The following is a 7,179-nucleotide window of genomic DNA, read 5'->3' as shown; positions in this document are numbered from 1 at the left end:
TCTCTACCAGCATAGCCGTGAGCGATGGCACCTGCAGTTGGATAGAACAGATGCTGAAATGAGTCACTGGGTCTAGAGGGGTACTCACTTGACACGTTCTTCTCCTTTCCTTAAAAACCTTTGGCTTTGGAGCTCCAAAACAAGGGAAGAGTTCAGCGATACCTATTCATTATACTGATTAAGTGCATACTTAAGGGCCTAGTTTAAACTCTAACAGCTTTGGAAATGTTTGTGTTAACTATGTGACAAGATAGAGCACTGTCAGTAAGTTTATAACAGCACAGACTTATCTTCATTGCAGCATTCTCTGGGAAAGCACATTAAAGCTAAATTCCTGGAAAAGCATGAAGTCACAGGCGATAAATCCAACTAATGTTTATAAAATATGTAGAGTTTTGAAACTACTGAATAGAATATACTAACAGAAAATTGCATAGAGAGAAGACCTTTTGTTCTTGGCCTTATAGTTTGTTTGGCAGTCCAAATGAAATACAGGGTGAGGGACAGTACCACTGTACCCAGGGTGGGAGGAGAACATTTCAGAAGTATGGGAAGGGGCTGTCCAGAGACACGACCAGGATGTAGAGAACAGAAAGATGACGGAGCAAAACATTTATTTTGTCTTAGGCCCAAAGCACTTCGCACTGGTCCTGAGTGGCTCATTATGCACCAGTTCCTTGCTGTGGGTGTGGATATTCCCATCAAAATGCTTTCTGTTAATGGAACTTCAAAGCAAACTGGCTCATTCAGTGTTCAGCTGAGGACTGACAGGTCACCCTCTGCCCATGTGCAATTGCAGACTGGGGCATGGTGAGTCCCCAAGGGACCAAGGGATCATCAGAAAGTGCTACCCAATGAGCCAAGACTAACCTATAGAACAGAGGAGCGACAAAATAGTTCTGTAAACTGCTTGAAGTATGGGACCAACATACTGTGGCCATAACTGTAAAATGCTGCCCTTGGAAATGCTTTTCATTACAGCTGTGTGTAAGGATTTCTTGCTGAAGATCTTTTATGCATTACTGATTCTCAGGGTGTCTAGGCAGTGGTCAGCTTTCAAAATCACTGTTTCACAATGTTTTTCTTTTTTCTTCTCTTCTCTTCTCTTCTAGGCATTGGTCAAGGAGTCTCACCCTGTGACCCTGGAGAGAGAGAGGTATGTTAGCAGATGCTAGTGGATGACTGGCACCCCAGGGAGAAAATTCATCCTTCCAGATACTTAAATAATAATGACAGCAGGAAGACATTTTAAAGAAGGCAGCTGAAAAAAATGTAAATTAAATCACACAAAAACTCTGATGAAAAGTTAAACTTACAATACATCATCAGTGACTAATTCCAGTGGGCTCCTGGTTGCTCTCCCAGTGTGCTGATCTACCCCAGACCCTGGCACCTCAGGTTCCTTTCCCCTAAGGACATCCAACAGCCAATTCACTTGCTCCCACTCAATCAGGACACTCTACATTTAGCAAAGGATGGGATGGAATAAAATCTGCTCCCTATTACTGCTGCACATTGAAGAAAAGTGACAATATCTCAAATATAAAGAGCAACAGAAGTAACAAACTTTAACTTTCTAATTCAGAACACTATTCTATTTTTAATTTTTATACACACACACATATATACATACATACATATATCTATATACAATATACATACATATACTTCCTTTAGCAACGAAAAAACACCACCTACATGCAACAGATGGTTTCTTACTTTCTTTTTTCTTAATAAAATATCTATTGAAATAAATAGTAAAGCCAATAAAATCCTACTTTATTCAATGACAACATTATTTGCAGCATATTGTCTATTCATTAATGAAAATATTCATAAAATATGTTGCATCTTTAGTAGCTGAACTGAAAATAATAATCAATTATAATGAACTGGAGAGCCAGATAGGAGACTTTTCTCTTGGAAATAACTTTTACATAAAAAAACAGAAACAGCAAATCTAGATATCATATGAGATGTAAACTCGGTAGACAGGTCACAGTTCAAGAATGATTCCTGCAGTAATCAGTGATAAATGCTTCTTCAGCGATATCTGTCTCAGCAGGAAGGATAAGTATCTGATGTAAGATATGCTGTCATACAGAAAACTGATCAGTAAGAGAACTCAGTGAGAAGAGAACATGCATATGTGAAAAAGAATCAGCATATGGATACATCAACACGATGATATTGGCATTTCTATAAATGTACAAGAACAGAAAGAAACTTTGTCAATGATATCCACGCTGAACTTAAAAAACATCCCAGGAAGATGATCAGAGCTTTGTCCTAGTTCTATAGAGTTCTGATTTGTGTTTTTCTAATGAAATACAAAAACAGCTGGTAATACCCTGTAGTCATGTGGAATTCCTGACTAGGTAAGCTAGTGTTGAAGATTGGTATTTTCATTAGTTGAATTTCAGCCTACATCTCCACCAAATACATGGCCAAAATCTCCCCAGGAAAATAACTGAATGAGACTCTTAAAATTAATTTAAAAGGTAATGTTCTTTAATTCCTAAATTCTTTAATTTAATTAAAGAACAAATATACTTTAATAGGTGCAGAGAGGGCTCAACTCGGTTGCCCAACATAAGGGCTTAGAGGCATCTGTGGTGTCTTAGGGTGTCTGGTACATTCACACAGACCTGGTAACTATTATCTAGGACCTGCCACAGACCGAAGACTTTCTAAAAGAGTAGCTAGAGGCCACACAGCTTGCTCCAGGCCCATCTCAAGTGGCATCAGACACCTGCGTTCAAGTGATAGGCATCCCCCTCTCGCGGTCTGCGGAGCTATTCAGCTCACCCTGAGGTACCCACCTAACTCTGGCCAGACGAATGGCTCTTTAGGCACCACTGACTAGATCGATACAAAGGGAGCTTAAACCTTAATTTGCAGATTTCTTAGCTACAAGGAGCTTTCATTCAAACCCCAGAATCTTCCCAGAGAGGGGAGATGGGAATAAAAAGAAAAAAGGTTTGCAGGATCATAGTCTACATTTTATTGTTGTATCCTAATTCATCCTACTGAATTTAACTGGTTTTGTAAATAGATTGTAGAATCATAGAAGAAAATCTCAATCGTCTGGAAGCAGCCACAGGAAATCAGCTGTCACTTACATGGCAATACTTTTTTCCTAAATTCAGGACTGTTTGAGAAAATCACCTTAATAACCATTGGATCATTGTTATGATAGTACATAAATAAAGCACTCAAAAACTGGGAATGGTTTTATGAGGTCCAAGCAGTATTTTGAAGTTAATATGTTTTTCTGACAATAAAATACAAAAGGACAGCTCTACTACAGATAGAGATATAATGCTTTACGGGAATATGTTCTGTATCACTGCCATAGCTCAACTACTCCCTAATTTAAAATAGAGATCGTGCCTTCTTAATGACTGTTCTCTATTTATTATACTTTATAGCTTGCACTTGGACATAGCAAACACATCATATATCTCCTAGAACAGTTGAAGAAATATTACACTTCCCATAGAGTCTTCCAGAGCACTGGATGCAGAGTACACAGCACAGGTTTTGCCTTTTTGCTTGTTTTATTGAGTTTGGAGAATTTCCCTTCAGCAGTAGAGTTGGGTTCACCTGTCCTATCAAGTCACTCACAGGCTTCCCCTCCGCACTGAGGATGCTCCATGCATTTGCTCCGTGTTAATCTCTGTGTTGTAATCTTTCTCTGCCTGTTCTGTCAAATGCTTATTTAAATCGATGATACAAGAAATGATGCTTGTTTGGCAAGATGGCAGCTTCCAACATTCTTCATGGCTGGCAGTAGAAGTAGGAGAAGAATTTATGTTTATAGCTGTTGCGTACCGGAGAGCACAAAGACACTTCTACACAACTGGTAGGAGTAGAGTTGACTTCAGCCGCTGTCCGCCCACGTTGCTGGCCGCTCCCTCAGACACCGTGAGTCTGGGCTGGGTTTAGCAGTCCTGCGCTCAGGTTTGTCCTCAAACAAATGCAGCTCTGAGCATTTTCTCCCAGCTCTGAGTGCAGAAGCCAACGCCTGAGCCAACAAACTTATCACACGCAAAGGTTTCCTTGAGAGGACCTGGGGACCTGGGCTACGTCTACGCCTCAGTGTGTGTGTTTCCATGCTAATGGTGATATGAACAGTAAACAGGGCAGGGCTTTGGTCTGAACCTGTATTTAAGCAACAGTGTAAATATATGTGGGAGGAAGATAGGCACAAGATCTAAGTTTTCACATGGTGTAAACAGGATTAGTTTAGCCTGGAATGAGAGAGCATTACAGAAATCTTTTTTTAGAGACTCTCTTATCCGTATTTCCCACATAAGTTTTAAATTTGGTTTTCCCTCCATCTACTGAGGCATTAAGTACTTGTTATGGGCTATCAGAAGCCAAGCACTGAATTTTTTATTAGCTAATCCTCCCTCTTCGGGAACCTATAGGCATCCATCCTCCAAGCACACTCGTGTCGCTAAGGACAAGGGAGGTTCAGTGAGGAATGACTGTTCTGCAAATCTTCCATTTCCCTTGTTATCCAGACAGCTTCTTTCCACTGCAGCCAAGGACGGCATGTTCAGCCACGAACACACGGTGCAGGCCTACAGGAAGGGGAAGACGCATAATTTATGTTGTGAGCCAACACAGTGTCTCCCACACTTTAAAACAATCACTTCCTATTTCTCAACCTCAGCCAACTCCACAGCTGGAAAGGGCTTCTGTCCCACCGCACAGAAGGCTCCTTTGCATATTTCAAAGTCTTAATCCTACAGCAGAGTTCCTGTTCTTAAAGAGAAATGAAGAAGTTCCCTCACGCTATCAGCAGTCTCAAGCTAAATGTCTCTCTTGGCAGTCGGCTGGTGCTCCAGTTATAAAGTTGATCCAGCAGTCAGGGAAAATCTGCCCATGTCTTCAATAGCAGGGACTCCTCAGTGGGATACAAGCACTCGCTTTTCCTCACTCTTTTTCACACCGAGTATCACTTCTGCTCCCAGCTGTGGTACCTGCAACCCTTCTTTGTTGCTCAGTGAAGCTACGTACAGCTATGAGCCTGATCATCCAGCTGATGACTGGATTATCTGAATTTCTATTCAGATATTAAAATGGAAATAATACATTACATTTCAGCCTGTCATTGCAAGATTATTAGACCTGAAAGATACTGGCAGTACTTAAGACAGAAAATAAATCAGGATTAACCAGCAGCCAACATAATTGAAAGACTGACCCTTTTTCCTCAGCATGAGCCAAATATCACCTTCTCTCCAGACTGACGCTATGGAAGTTTCTTGCTGGGCTGTAACAGTAAGAAGACAGGAAGAAACACACCAGATAATTATTTTATTAATCATCTTTTAAATAATAATATATTAAGTGATACTACTGGCAGTAGGTAATCCGTGATAGATTTGCTTTGCTCAGTACTCAAAGAGGCTTATGATTGGAATAGATAATAATATATTGGAATAATTATAATTTCAAACCAAATCATTCTACATATTCATTCCCTTGCAGCTTATTTTATTTTATGGAGAGTTCTTACTGTACTACAGCATTTTGTTATGGATGTTTCACTTAAACAATGCCCTAGACAAAAGGGAAACTGCCTACATGAGAGAAATAACAAAATATTCAAAAATCCTCAGCCTCTTAGAAGAAGTTGAAAGAATCGTCTTTATTCATTCTAGAAAACAGAATTCTCACAGAAATATGATAACAATATAAAAGGATTGTCATAGAGTAGGATAATCCATGATTTTCCATCTCCATTAATATAAAGCAAAGTGGAATCAACTTCCTTTGCAGTCAGAGGAATATGGGTTAGGAACGCATGTATGTTGTAGAAACTGATAGATCCTGGAATAGATCACCAAGGCAGATGAAAGAATCTCCAACATTTGATTTTATATTAGGTTGTACGTCTTACATAATACATTAGACACATCTAAGTCATATCTGCTGAGGATATGCTGGTCTTAGAGGTGCAGAATGGAGCAATAGAGCAGCAGGCCTTTTCCAGTCTTACCTCTCCATAATTTATTTAAATTTATAACATGGAATCTCAGAACAGAATCCACCCCATTCAGCAGTTATTTTGATACATAAATCATAACAAAACTTCCAGAGAAGATCATTAGCCTTCAGTCTTTGTACGTATCGGTGTTTAAACAGAATCACAGAATCACAGAATGGTTGAGGTTGGAAGGGACCTCTGGAGATCATCTAGTCCAACCCCCCTGCTCAAGCAGGGTCACCTAGAGCATGTTAGACAGGGTTGCATACAGGCAGGCCTTGAAGATCTCCAGAGAAGGAGACTCCACAACCTCTCTGGGCAACCTGTTCCAGTGCTCCATCACTCTCACAGTGAAGAAATTCCTCCTCAAACAGATCCTGAATGACCAAGAAATCAGCTGGCTGGTTTTGTATGCAAGGTTACTTAAAGGTATAAAAAGGTTGTCCACTTTACACCTTCCGGTAATTAACATTTTTAATCAGAACTCATTCTTCCAGTTCCTCTGAATTTAGGAAGGGTCTAGATTGGCAGTTTGCCATACCTGAGCTGAAGGAACCAGCTCATCTCTTAGTTTCCCATCCAAAGGTGCCAGCTGGAACAGTGATGGACACATTTTAGAATAGAGATCCACCTCCTGGGTAACGCCTTTGCTCTTACCGGTACCAGCTATCTCAGAAAGTTGAAACTGAAATCTTACCTCCGTTGAACTTAATGGGAATTTTTCCACCAGCTTCAGCAGAATGAAGATTCTCCTCTCACGTTTGGGTTGGATACCTTCCAAAAGGGAGGATGTTTAGCTGTGAACTGTCTGAAGTAGTTCTGTTACTTTTGGCTGTGGGAACACAACTTTGCTTTAGATTGTTTGAATAATCTGAAACTCCAGACTGCAAAAGCTTAGATGACCAGATAGGACAGTTGTAAAGTCCTTTCACCGCCTGATATAGGGAATACTGGGCCCTCATGCAATGCCATCAGGAACACAGCCAAACTGCCAACTCTTGGAGGCAGTGGCTGCATTTGGAATAACTGCAGAAAGCCACTGGGAGCTAAAAAGCCCATAGCTCTGCCTTGGGTCCCTTAATAGCCCTTCACTGTACTCATTAAAAATACACGGCAGCTCCGTGCAGGTTTATATTATCAGGTCCCCTCCCATTCTCCAGCACCCGCACTGCGGCACT

At 40.6% G+C, this 7,179-nt stretch overlaps 1 long non-coding RNA gene across 1 annotated transcript; it reads right to left on the bottom strand.

Annotated features, from left to right (window-relative positions):
- Nucleotides 1-1,729: 1,729 nt before the first annotated feature.
- Nucleotides 1,730-6,847, bottom strand: LOC134135979 (uncharacterized). Its single transcript, XR_009957394.1, has 3 exons — nucleotides 6,699-6,847; nucleotides 5,216-5,284; nucleotides 1,730-4,589 (listed from the first exon to the last, which is right to left on the bottom strand). It is a non-coding gene; the product is annotated as an uncharacterized LOC134135979 (long non-coding RNA).
- Between the last annotated feature and the right edge of the window lie 332 nt (nucleotides 6,848-7,179).

Source organism: Rhea pennata, chromosome 2 (assembly GCF_028389875.1).
Source record: "Rhea pennata isolate bPtePen1 chromosome 2, bPtePen1.pri, whole genome shotgun sequence".
Taxonomy (NCBI): domain Eukaryota; kingdom Metazoa; phylum Chordata; class Aves; order Rheiformes; family Rheidae; genus Rhea; species Rhea pennata.
Note: the sequence above shows the minus strand (reverse complement) of the source record. Positions and strands in the feature narration are given on the sequence as shown.